Here is a 13,064-nt window from a genome sequence, read left to right as displayed (position 1 = left end):
GTCACCCTCTAAAAAAGTGATACTTTCTGTGTGTGGGCGCAGCAATACCTGAGGACAAGTGTTTGCTGTTCCCTTTAGACTACAGCTTTTTTTGATTTGCATAGTGACTAAATATTTTTCTGTATAAAACACTGCATTTGTTCATCCTTTCTCACTCTCCACACCTCTAAGAAAGAAAAAAAAAAGAAACAAAACAGGAAATGAAAATAGAAATAAACCCTACAGCAGAAACTCTTCCAGCCACAGTGTCCACGTTTCATCCCGGGGCCAGCAACAGGCAGCCTGAGGGACGAACCACCCTTCCCCCTCACACTTTTAATTTTTATTTTCCAAATAAACCCAATCGCACAATAAGGGATCAATGCTGTACATCCTTCCTTGCGCAAGCTGTTCCTGTCCTACTGCTCATAGGGTTGCCAAGTTAAAAAAAAACCCACACCTTTTTATTTTTGAGCTGCTGAAGAAATAATCGACAGGGATAGAGGCATTTCCAGGATGAGCGCCCAGGTTTATCCAGGAGCTTCATAAATAAGGGATTTCTCATAATGCCAATGTATCTAACCACATGGGAAATTAAAATGTGTTGCTAGCATTTATTTTTAAAAGCGTAGCAAAAGGCTTTATTTGAAGCTTTAGGGTGGGTTGTGGTTTTTTTTTCTTCCCCCTGAAGAAACAATTATTTCTGGAATCACTGCTGTGTTCCAGCTTTAGTCTCCCATGAACGTTCATTTACCTATATTATATACATGTTGTTTTAGCAGATACCTTCACAATGTGAAATCAGGCGTATCTGTGGATAATCAGTACTTTGCTTTTCCCATTTTAATATTTTAGCTATTAGCGCAGATAAGAAACTCAATAGCAACAATAATGACTGTATACACACACAGACACACTTTATAGCTCTTATGGATTTTACCAGCAGAGTACATGCTTTAAATTATAGCGTGTAAAGGATGATTTAATTGGGACTTGGGAAGCCAACAAAATGTTCATTGTCTGAAGTGAACTTAAACATGGTGTAGATAATCACTATAATTTTCCATCCTATTTTCAGACTGAAGGTAAAGAGGCTCTTTTTGCAACTGGGGTAATTTAGATGGGCGAGTGGTGGGAGGAAGCCCTTTCCTCAGCTTCAGAGTAGGTTATTTTGCAGCCTGAATTTGAGATCCCACAGTGGGAAAACATCTTCTGGCCGTAACCCCAGGATATCCAGGAGTTAGAAGATGAAGTCCTGCGATATTTTTGGACATGCACCTTCTATTGAGAAGCAGAAGGGGCTGCCCAAATTAGGGGCTCCACCCAATAACATTTGTTTTGCTTTTTTGGGCTCCTTAGAGCTCTCCTGCATTTCCAGCCCAGCTTGTTCAGCTGTGCACAGGGGCTTGAACCATGACTACCTGGCATCCTCCAAAGAGCTCCAGGCTTTGGTTTAACACCGATATCAACACTGAATTAAACTGGAGCAGTCGCACCACCCCACAGCAGGCTTTCCACACCCAGCTGAAGTTGCTTCACTACAGCCAGTGATGCGGGAGGCTGTACATGGCACTGGAACATCAGTCCCACCCCATCCTCAGCCCTCTTCACTCGTGGGGACTTACAGACATGGGATGACAGGTTACACCTCATCTGCACAGTCCATCTCAAACACTGGCTCACATCACTGCTGCTTGGCACCAACACACTGACCTTCAGAGCTGCAGTCTCTCTTCCTCCTGCAATTGCACACCCAGTGTTAGTTACCTGCTTTGAAGCACACAGACGTGTGGTTCCCTGTCTGAGTTAAGCAGACCTCTGTGCAGCTCCCTGCCTTTCTCAGGGGTGTGTTTAGTTACCTAGCACTGCTGTTTGCTGCCAAGTTTCAGCTCCAGTCCAGAGCAAATGAGCTGCCAGATAAGCCAGACCTGGTCAGAGCTGCAGTACTGGGCCACAAAAACCATCTTGCAATAGGGGATGAAAAGTGCAACGCTCCTGATGCTGCTGGGTGTTGGTGTCCTCTCTCCTTGTGCTGTCACCCTCCAGGGTGACTATATATATATATATATATATATATATATATATAAAATATGTATAAAAAAAGCTCATGAGGAAGAGGAGCTGTAGCCCAAGAGCAGCTGCAGTGAAGGTCTTTGGGGTGCTCCTTCATGGCTTTGGGGTCTTGCCTGCTCCCAGCCCAGGTTTCTGGGCAAGCTCCAGCATTGCCTACTGCAAACCAAGGGCTGCACTGCTGGGGAAGGTACAGCTGAACTGGCTGTGTGTCGGAGAGAGCAAATCAAAGTATTTTAGTTGGTGTGTGCAAAGCCATTTAACTGGGATAGGTTCTGCTCTGTGGTGGTAAAATAAAGCCGAATAATTGCATTGAGTCACATTCAGACTCATCTGTTCTCATGTCACAGGCATATTTTCCAGGTATTGAGCAGCACTTTCCAAAGACTTACTAACTTGAAGAGCCATTTAAATAGTCATTTTCCAGTTCAACTTGCACGCTGGGTAGGTTCTTCCAAGTGCTCCAGGGTACAATTAATTTCTCCAAAAGCATCTTCCCACCAGGCACTTTGCTAGCGCTGACCACGTTTCCCCCCCTACGTCTCTCCTCCTCCCCAGCCTCTTAAAGCTTCTCTGAATTTCTGTGCATAACCTCCCACAAAGGTTATCATCTTATGTTTAACGGGGAAAAAAAGACAGCACAAGAGATTTACTGCAAATGGAAGCCATTACTGGAGCAGTTATCAAATGAAAGAACAATATAATAATGTCTAGTCATAAAGATATGAAGAGTTGCCTGTCAGAGGCAAACACTTGACTTGTAAAATTAATCCGGGCAGCTGCTGCGAGCTTTTGGCAGGCAGGACAAGATCCTTGCAACACACGGTTAAACACCCAGGTGTTTTGCAGCTATACAGGCTGGAAACTGGGCACCCAAACTGGGACCAGCTGGAGGGAGATGCACTAGCACAAGGCCACAGGAGGTTTGCATGAAGCAGAGCCCGGGGGGGGGAGGGTGAGAGTGTCAGCTCAGCACCGTCCCAAATGTCCTCGGGGGGGGTACCACATCCCCTGGGTTTATTCAGGCATAGGATGCCTCCCAAATCTAAATCCCTCGTCTCCAGCACAGCTGTAGCTCATTGAGGCTGCCGACCCCAACTTTTGGGTTAAGTATTAACTAACTAGTAGCAGATGGTGTTGAATTTTGTCTGCCCTTTGACCTGTAAGGTCAGGTCACACAGGCTATGAAACTATGGCTAAAAGACAGTGTTTTCCAGTCTCGTGAAGTGGCACAGAGAGTTTTCCTCATCTCTCCCAGTTCTGCCCTCCCTTGAAGAGTTGGGGCAAAAATCCCTTCAGGTTTAACCAACTAGCTGTTAACCTTTCCAAAAGAAAAATACGTGGGCAAATGGATACCAGTGTCCATCACAAGGGAGGAGAATGTTATATGAGCAGGGGAATTTTTGACGCCTGCCTGAGAGCCAACATCTCCTATCAAGGCCTGTCCAGCCCCTCTCACCACAGGCACCAGCACCCCTCCACTGCACAGGCACTATGTCCTGGCACCAGCACCCCAGACCTTTCCCTGCTAAAATCACTTACTTTCAGCAGCACAGTCAGTTCTCACACCTTCTTTCCTGCCAGCCACACACATTTTCTGCATCAATACTACACCAGGACCTATCTCCAAATCTCCATTTCAAGAGCTTGTGTGTGTTCTGCAGCCTTTTATAGCTGGAGCGTGTCATCATTAGGCCCCAGGTGCAACAGTCCCAAGTGCCTTTTAACCCTTCCTCGCCTGTCTCAGGAGGGCCAGTGATACCTGCGGTAGCCACAGGTGATACCTCTCTATTTTGTGACTGCAGTGCCACCTGTTTTGGTGTCTGGATGTCAACGTGTTGGCCACCATGGTTTGTAAAACAGTTTAAGACATGGAAAAAAGCATGATGAGAGCCTTCCCAATGCCAGCGACGATCCAGCTGCTAACAGGGGCGGTCAGCCTAGCCTGGACACAGAGAAAATCCCATCACAACCTTGCTAACAGTGCCTGCTTTTAAATGGCCGGAAGATCGATTCCTGCTGTTTTTAGCCATATCTTGAGAGCTTGAGAAAGAGCTGAAGGCCCTGCAGTATCTGCAGGAGCATCTGCTCTTCTGAAACACACCAGAATAAGGTGTTTGATGCAAGCCAAGGGATCCAAAACCCCAAAAAGCTGCTCTTCAGCATTGCCTTTTGGAGGCAGAGCTCAAGGGTTATTTCACAGGGAACCTTAATGTCCCCAGAGACTGAAGGATATGGAGGAAGGCTTCCCTTAAATCGAAACTTTGGCTCAACCATTCAAATTACAGAGAGACAGCATTGCCTGAATGCCAGGGGAACAAGCTTCTGCTTGTGTCGGTAAAAAATATAAATAAATCAATAAGCCACATTTTTTGGTAGCCAAGATCAAGGAACCACAGTCTGTGGTCATGTTTTTTCTTCCTAACAGGGCTGTCCATCAAAAAAGGGAAAGATGGAAAGCTGAGGATTTCCTGTTAAAGGCAGGCAGCAGCTGGGGATGGATGTGGCTGTGGCAGTGCAGAGGTTTTCTTCCTGACCTTGGTAACGCAGAGAATTAAAAAACCTCCTCCATCAGGGAGGTGTTGCCCAGGTTTTCAGCTCTGCGCACCCATGCACTGGCACCGGGATGGAAACAGGTGCAATGCAGCTGCGGGCAGAGCCCTGCCCAGTACGTGCGCGCCCACATCCCAGTAAGCCATGCTGGTGGAGTAATGAGGGGCTGAACGCCTCTGCCCTGTGCGCTGAGGAGGCAAGCACTCCTCAGCCAGGACTCCTGGCTTTGTATAGGGGCCAACAGATGACTCTGAAAAGACTGCTCCATTGCTTACCTAGTCAAACCTCACAAAATCCGTGGGTGTTAAAGCCTGCCTCAGTCCTTGGAGAGACGCTGGTTAACTGTGAGGGTCTCTGAAGAAAACTGCTTGTGGGATGTGATGAAAGAGCTGCATAAGCTTCCCCGATTTCTGGCTGGGCCATCAGCCCCAAGCAAGGGAAGCTCTAACAGCAGATGAGTTTGCACAGAGGTTTAACTTGCTCCTGAGCTGTGATGGCAAAATAAGATGGTGCTTTAATAGAAAAATTAGAAAGGAAAATGGTTATTGAATTTTACTACAAACCCCTAAGGCAGGATGAGGAGTAGGATGTAAAAATGTTCAAGGAAATTAAGCCGGCAATAGGGAAGGGCAGAGCGTTAATAACAGCAGCCTTAATTATCCTAACTTACAATGGGTGCACCCTGTAATAATTTTCAAGTATCATTCAAGTGATCACAACAGGTTTGACCCACTGCTTCTTAAATAAACTGCTGTAACGATTAATATGCACGTATTATCAGGAGCTGCTGGAACAACATCTTGAGTCTGTTATTGTGGAGTGAAAGACACGGGTACAAATCTCACCCTTAATAATTTTGTGTGCGCGGGTTATGGACCAAGCAGGAGGCAGAGGGTGTGCAAGAGGATGCACACAGCATCTACACATCACGCCGGGAGCATGCGGGCAGGGGGCAGGTACCAATCTTTACGTCCTTCAGAGGGACTGAAGAGATCAGACGCACCTTGTTTCTGCTCCAGAGACATGAGCTTACTCTTCCCCATCCATCCCTGTGCATGTTTTTTGACTACGGTGCATGAGTGGGGTGGATAATCTAACCTCAGCTCCGTGGGGAGAGCTGGTCACAGAGATCTTCACCAGCTTTGCCTCCTCCTGACTATGTATGTATTTTTTAATCCTGTCTTTTTGGTGTCCAGAAGAGCACAGGCTCCCTCTCCTCCTTGCTTTGGCACAGCAGAGGGCATGGATTAGCCCTGAGTGAGGTGTCTTGAGAGCCGCGACCATCTGGCTGTCATTAGTTTGATTTGATTTGATGGAATTGGACAAATGTAACAATTAGGATAGCAAAAAACTCCTAATTAAAAAAAAAAAGAAAAAAGATGATGATGATTGAGGATGGATGGGTTTTTAATTTTGTGCATGATTGAAAGAACATGTTAATTAAAATCCAGGGTCTATTTTTTTCTTAGTCTTGTTTTGTAGCAAGCTGCTCCAAGGTCCCTAAACCTGTGTGACAGCTCGCATCTTTGTACCCTTGAAATCCTCCATGCTGGATTTCCCTCTGCTCCTCTCCTCCATCCCTCCACTTGTCCCCGCTCCCACATCTCTTTCCTGACAGCCCACAGCTCCTCACCAGAGGGTGGGTGGTTCCCTGCAGTGGGAACAGCATGGGGACAAGTGAGGTACAGGGAGGACCCTGGCACCGTGGGGTATTTCAGGATTGTTATATTGAAGTGCTAGCATTTCAACTCCAAGTGCTGTGGAAGCAGGAGCCGCTCAGCCCTTGACATTTAACTGGCATTGGAGATGTCTGGGTTAGCGACTTAACTTTCAAGCTCAATAGGTAGTCTAGAAGAAGCTTCAAACGAGAACTGAATATACTGCAGGATTACGAGTACCATTCCCCAAATGCAGAAATAATGCCGGCAACAAATCCATCCATGATTTATTCCCTGATGGCAGAGAATGCTTTCACCCGATTCAGGAACCCACTGGATGGCAAATGCCTTGGATGTGGTGGTCCCATTGTAGCACAATCCATGCGTGGTAGGTGATGGTGCCACCAGCCTACCAGGTCTTGGGGGGAAGAGAGGTGACCACCTCGGGCACGAGGTGGGCATAGCATCGCTGCTCTAATAGTTTTGCCTCTGAAATTATTTTGTTCTGAATAAATGCTTTGCTTTAGGAAAGCTTGGCTGGCCAGCAGGTAGGCTGGAAATGTACACATCAGTCCTGGCCAAACCCTGCGCATTTCTAGGAGTCACTACTGGGGAGAATAGTCACGTTTTGTGAGTAAGTAATCGCTCGTAGGAAATCTGTTCCCAGCATGGTCACATTAGTACCCCGAGAGGCCACAGAGCCCGAAAATTCAGCATTTGTAAGAAAACCAGTGGGAGAAGTGCAATGCGATTACAGAGAAAAAAGGTCATTGTGGCGCGTGTTGGCCTCGTATTTGTGCCCGGCCCAGTTCTGCCTGGCAAAAAGCGCATTTACGACTGAAACGGTGCAGGTTTGGGCAGAAATTACCCAAAAGCCTGATTGGAGGCATGCACCCACATGCTGCGTTTTAACCTTTTTTTCCGCTCCTCCAAATCATCTTTAGGAAATACCTACGTGAAACGTTTCAGCTTTTCATTTTGAAACTACTTTTTTTTTTTGTTCATTTCATAATAAAAACTACAAAAAGGCCACATAGCAAAGAGGATTAAAGAACCTGAAAATGAAAACAAACACTTTATTGTTTTTTTTTTTCCTCTAGTCTCCTTTGGTTCAGCCAATGAACCAAAAAAAAAACCCCATTATTCAAACAGCTGAAACGAATTGTATCAACGTTCAAGAATTAAATACAATTAAATATATGTGCGCAGCCTAACAGCAATGTGATTTCTGCAAGTTGTCTAGCTGTGTATTAAAAGTTGCTGTTGGTGGGCTTGTCACTGAGTTACGTTATTTCCCCTGAGATGAAAACAAACCAACATTTCCCTGGTCGGTGTTTCTGAAGACAACGTTTCAGTAACAGCTGAACAGCAGGGTCTGGAAGTGAACTGGATTATAGACAGAAAGAATATTAACGTGGAGGAAAAATTCAAAGCCTACGTGAACTCAAGGGGAGGAGAAGGAAGAAATTATTATTATTTTTTTATTATTTGGGTTTTAATGATACAGTATGTGATTTCTTGCCCATGTCACAAATTTAACACAACTGCACCGGTGCCCTTGCAAATTACCAACCCGAAAGTAATTTGATAAAACCAGACCATAATATGATCAAGGAGACGGGAAAAAGAAGCATAGAGGTTTCAGAAATAGGATGGCCAACCTCTAAACATGCCAGATTTCCTGTTCTGGAGGAAAAAAAATCACAAGAAAAATATAACTGCAGGCTCTCAGAGCAGGATACCTTGTAGTGTAGACAGTGCTCCCATTTAGGAAATAACCAGGACATTATATTGCTGGTTTTTCTTTGATTATACACATTTTTGTGCGAGGGCAACATCTTAAGGCTGCTCTTTTTTTTTCCTACAGTGTTCTGGGAGCTCTTTTGCTGTCTCTTTCCCCTGTCAATCTGCGGCTTTCCTCTCCCGACAGCTGCCAGCTGTGCTAAATGAAGGACGGTTTTTCTGCAGGGAAAGATGCTTTTGTCTTTGAGGGGAAAAAAAGGGGGAGGGGGTATAATTATGCTCATCACCTGCAGGCAGATATATTGCAATTGTTATTTGGTTTTTCAAGGATACGATTAAAAGTCTAGTTTGCACATCTGGGTTTAGTGGAAGAAATTGAGCCGGTTTTCTGCAGAGGCTTGAGGAACTGTATCAATAAAGATCCCCACAATCTTTGAGTGGACTGATACCCACAGGGGACATCCCTCCTCGGTCAGGACCATATCCCATCACTTGCACTACCTGGTCCCCATGAGCGATGTGCTCCCAGGATTTTACAGGACTGGTAGCTGCTGGAGGCGATGGGGCAGGCTCTTCGCTTGTGCAAACAGTGGGGTCCCTCTCAGTTTTTAGGGTGATCACTGCTCACACCATACAAATAACAGCCCAGTTTGACCTCACGGGGAGCAGGACAGGTCTTAGGGTCAGTAACAGCCTGGGGGTGCTGTGCTGATAGTGCAAGCCTGATTTATTTTTTTTACTATACCAAATAATAAGTGGTCACATACATGACATTTTGCCATCCTTAATGCTCCTGCTTGCAAATCTCTTTGTCAGAATTGGTGTGAGGTGTGAATATCCTTTAATCTGATCAAATAAGCAATAAAACCCATCTGGCTCAGCTGGCGCGAGCACCCTCCAGCCAGAGCAGCTGTACCGCTTTACACCAGTGGAGATTTTGGCCCAAGTTTTCCTCTAGCTGAGCTCCAGCCAGTACAACTAACATTGATTTTCAATTCTCTAAGTAAAAAAAAAAAAAAAAAAGGATTTTTCTTTTTTCCTGCAGGCAGGCAGAAGAACGTTACCACCAGCACAGTTTTTCTTAGCATGAAACTGGGCTAAATCGACCTGTGGCAGCCTGCATGGTAGAGAACATGCTTCCACAGGAATGAGTATTTGTTTTGCTTTGTTTTTAATAAAATAAAATAATAATAATAAATTATATAGTTCTTTAATAAATTATTATTTGCAATCAGAACTTTATAGTAGGAGAGAGACAAACCAGAAAAACACACAATGAAGTAGAACAAATGTCCTAAATAGGTATAAAAATACCCATGGCTGTTTGGGAGTTCTCCTCCCAAATCAGGGCGGCTCTTGTTTTTGTCCCCCCAGCATCACACACACATCTCTGCATCCTTTGCATCTCGGCTTGCTGCCAGGTCACCTCTGCACCACGGCACAGATTTTGAGACAACGTTTCTTAGTCTACAAATAGAAATAAACTGGAAAAACTGATGCAAGAAGGAAAAAAAAACCCATGGATTTGAAAGAGCGTGTCAAAAACTGCTAGAAGAAAAGAGGAGTAAAAGGGGTGGGGTGCTAGTCAATGTGCTTTCAGGTGTTACGTACTCATGGCTGTAGTTACATTTAAAAACAGTGGGTCACTACCAGCCTGTAACAGGCAGCAGATTGCTGTGCTTCTAGGAACCATCCGTTCCTCTTGAAAACAATGGTGACTATTTATAAGAATAAAATTAAGCATTTGCTATAGGTAAGCGTGCTGACAAAAGGACTGAGGCTAAAAGAGGAAAAAAACCAAACACATTTAATAGAAATGTTTGTTCATATGTAGAAATGCTGTTGACCTGTATCTTGGACCTAGCATGGGACTGGTGGAAAATGGTTCATCGCAGGTGTTGTGCTTGCATGAAAGAGGCTGCATTTCAAGCTAGTTTCCCACTATATATGCATGGTATAGTTGTACCCCCACCTGGGAACACATGGAAAATGAGAGTTACCTGCCAGTCCTCGTTTCTGTCAGAAGTACCTTAAATATTTTAAGGCTTAAAGATGACCGAGTTCCAGGACAATGGCAGGAAATACCAGATGAGGGCATCGGTATCTCCAGACTTACGTTTTTGATGATATTATAAACCATCCTGTTTAATTAAAGAACTCCTCTCAAGCTCTCAGCATGAGGCTATTTACAGGCGGTGGGAGGAGAAGCTCCTCTAGCAACCTCATACATCTCTTTCACTTTCCTCAGGATTTTCGCACAAGTATTCATCCTACCGCATGTTGAAGTAGCCTATTTTTGATCTGATAGTGGGGTCTTATTAATTTATTGCAGAGAGTGTAATAAATAACAGTAATGAACACCATCAGCTAGCATCTGCTGTATAGGAACCATGCCTGCAGTCACCAGCTCCAGGTTGAAACATCTCAGCTTCTCATCAGCTTCTGCAATGCTGCAATAGGAGGAAAAAAATCTTGACTATTTGCAAGCAGGACAGGAGAGAGGCAGCACATACCTGTCTAAAGTAACAATTTAATTGGGGATCGGTGCTGGGAAACCTCATCTCACAGAAAACCCACCCAGATCTCCAGTGCCCAAGTCAGGAGGCTGCATCGTGCATCTTGGGGTGGCCCCAGGGCTCCTCACAATGAGTTTTCCTTCCCAGGCTGGGCTGTGGCCACTCGGCTGGAGTTTTGCAAGTGGGAAAGCAAGGTGCAAGATGATAAAAGACAGCAGCAGCAGGGCAGAGAGCAGAGCAGAAGGATGTGCTAAAGCCTTGCCAACACAAGCCACCTCTGCCCATGGGCGACAGCTCCAGCCATTCCAGGCATGACTTCCTTCCTGGACGGTGCAGTTTGAAGGTTTGGTATGAATTCAGATAGAAAAATCTGTGACGTAATGAGTAAAAGTGACTACTCTCTCCCTCATGCCAAATTTGGCTTAGAGGTTTCCCACCAAATTACTGATCAGGTCCTTCTCTAATTATCCAGATCTGAAAGGCACAAAGTCCTACCAGCTTGGCAGGAGACCATGCATGCATCTCCAGGGAAGAGTATTTGCATCACTAGGACAAATTTGAAATTGAATCTTATTCATGTAATCAAAACATCTTTGATGATTCACTTCCCATCATTGCTGTATAGTATTCAGGATATAAATAGCTGTGTTTTAGATATAAAAGACTTGCAAATCACCCTCCCAGTAGCATTCCGTGTGACAGAAAAACTCCATCAGGGTTAATGGCTGCTGTTGCAGGGTATGAAGGGAATATCAATCATCGTTCCTTTGTCCTTAGGTATCTGGGATGGACACATGCTCTACAGAGCAGGATTGACGGGCTTGTCAGGATGCGTGAAGATCAGTTACCAGGAGGAACCCTTTCATTCCTAAGTGAGACATTTAGGGTGAAGACAGGATAACCGTGTAATGACACGTGAAGTATTTCTTAGCTGGTCACCCAGGGACAAATATCATTAAAAGTGGAGCTGAAGCTTTCCTTGGCCAAATACTAATTAGAGGTAATGAAGAAAAATAAATGTGCAGTGAAAAGCCTTTGTAAAATGGTGATGTAGCCTGCATAATCTTTATAAATGCACTGGCTAAAAAAGCTTGATTTCCTCTAAGTGTGTGATAATGGAAAAATACCAGAGGTTTCAAATGGAGGTCAAGTGAGTTCTGGTTCATGCAAAGATTAACTCCATTACAGCTGGGAGCCTTTCATGAACGATCTCCCATTAAAGATGGCAGACGCAGTGCTCAGCAGAAGCTTTGCCATCCTGGCTGCTTTGGACATGAACCCAGGCGTGCAACACAAAGCCTGGCTTCCCCAAGACAATCCTTAATACCTCTGCAGCAATTGCACAGTCCTGTTGGCCAAGTCGTCTGTTAAAGAACTTGCTACTGTGGGAGTTCTGGGAAGGGTAAAAGGTTGCACCAAGGTCCTGCTGCTTCCCAGGCAAGAGCTATGTGTCTGGGACTGCTAGAAAAACCAAAGCTCCATGGAGGGTCAAGGCATATACCAATAACTTGCTGGCTGTCAATAGTTATGAGAACCAGACATCCCTTGTATCGCTTAGGCCCAGGTGTGCAAAACAACTACAACACTGATTAAGTCGTGCTCTTAAGTAGAGGATGTCATACTGCAAAACACCGCGATCATTGTAGCACTGGTATTAGATGTTTCATCATTATTTCCTTGTATTACTCACCCTCCGTGAGTTTTAGCAGCTTGAGTCTTTGGGAGGAAAAAAACTCTAGGACTTGAGTCCCAGGTGTAACATGGATGCTCTGCAGTGCTCAAGCAGAGCCCAGCAGCAGCAAGCCAGTTCAGCCCAGTCCCCAGAGAGCTGGTTTGACTGGAAACATGGGGGCCATACAGAGCTGGTATAGCATCCACAGAAGACTGCTAGCCAGATGGCTTGTGCTGTGCTTTCAGCTCTTAATTACTGGTGTTTTTAAGAAAACCGCTGGAGAAGTAGCTAAAAAATTCACCTCTTCTGAAAAAAAAAATCACAATATAATTCAGATACTAGCAGTGTTCAGGGAGACTTCAAAGACGTGGCCCTCACAACCTCTGAGATGGAGCAGCTCAGGCTGCACTGACAATGTGGGCTAAGTGTGGTTTTTCATGGTCTTGAACACGGGTGTCCTCTTGACACCTACCATCTAGGTCTCTTCTTACGCCACCAGCTCTCTCCCGAGACACTGGGAACGGCCATGGGCACCGAGCAAGTGCTTGCAATGTGCTTAATGAGTGTTCATCAGCAGAAGATTAATGCGAAGGAGAAATTTGCAGAGAGATTAGCGAACCGATTCGGACACCAGACAAGGCAACTTCAGTCGCTCTTTAAGGAATACATTTGTACATAAGCTAACAACTCTGCTACAGTTTCATACGTCATTAGGCTAATGTTCTGTTTAAATAGAGTTATCAATCATTTTGTGATTAAACCCCTTTGTGCCTGGCAACAAACTGATGGGAAACGAAAGCATTAGTAGGTTGTTTGAGGATTATAAAACGGTACTTGTAAAGCTCCCACTGCTTCTACAGAAGGTGAAAAAGC

Source organism: Nyctibius grandis, chromosome 1 (assembly GCF_013368605.1).
Source record: "Nyctibius grandis isolate bNycGra1 chromosome 1, bNycGra1.pri, whole genome shotgun sequence".
NCBI classification, from domain to species: domain Eukaryota; kingdom Metazoa; phylum Chordata; class Aves; order Nyctibiiformes; family Nyctibiidae; genus Nyctibius; species Nyctibius grandis.
This window is presented reverse-complemented; position numbering follows the sequence as displayed.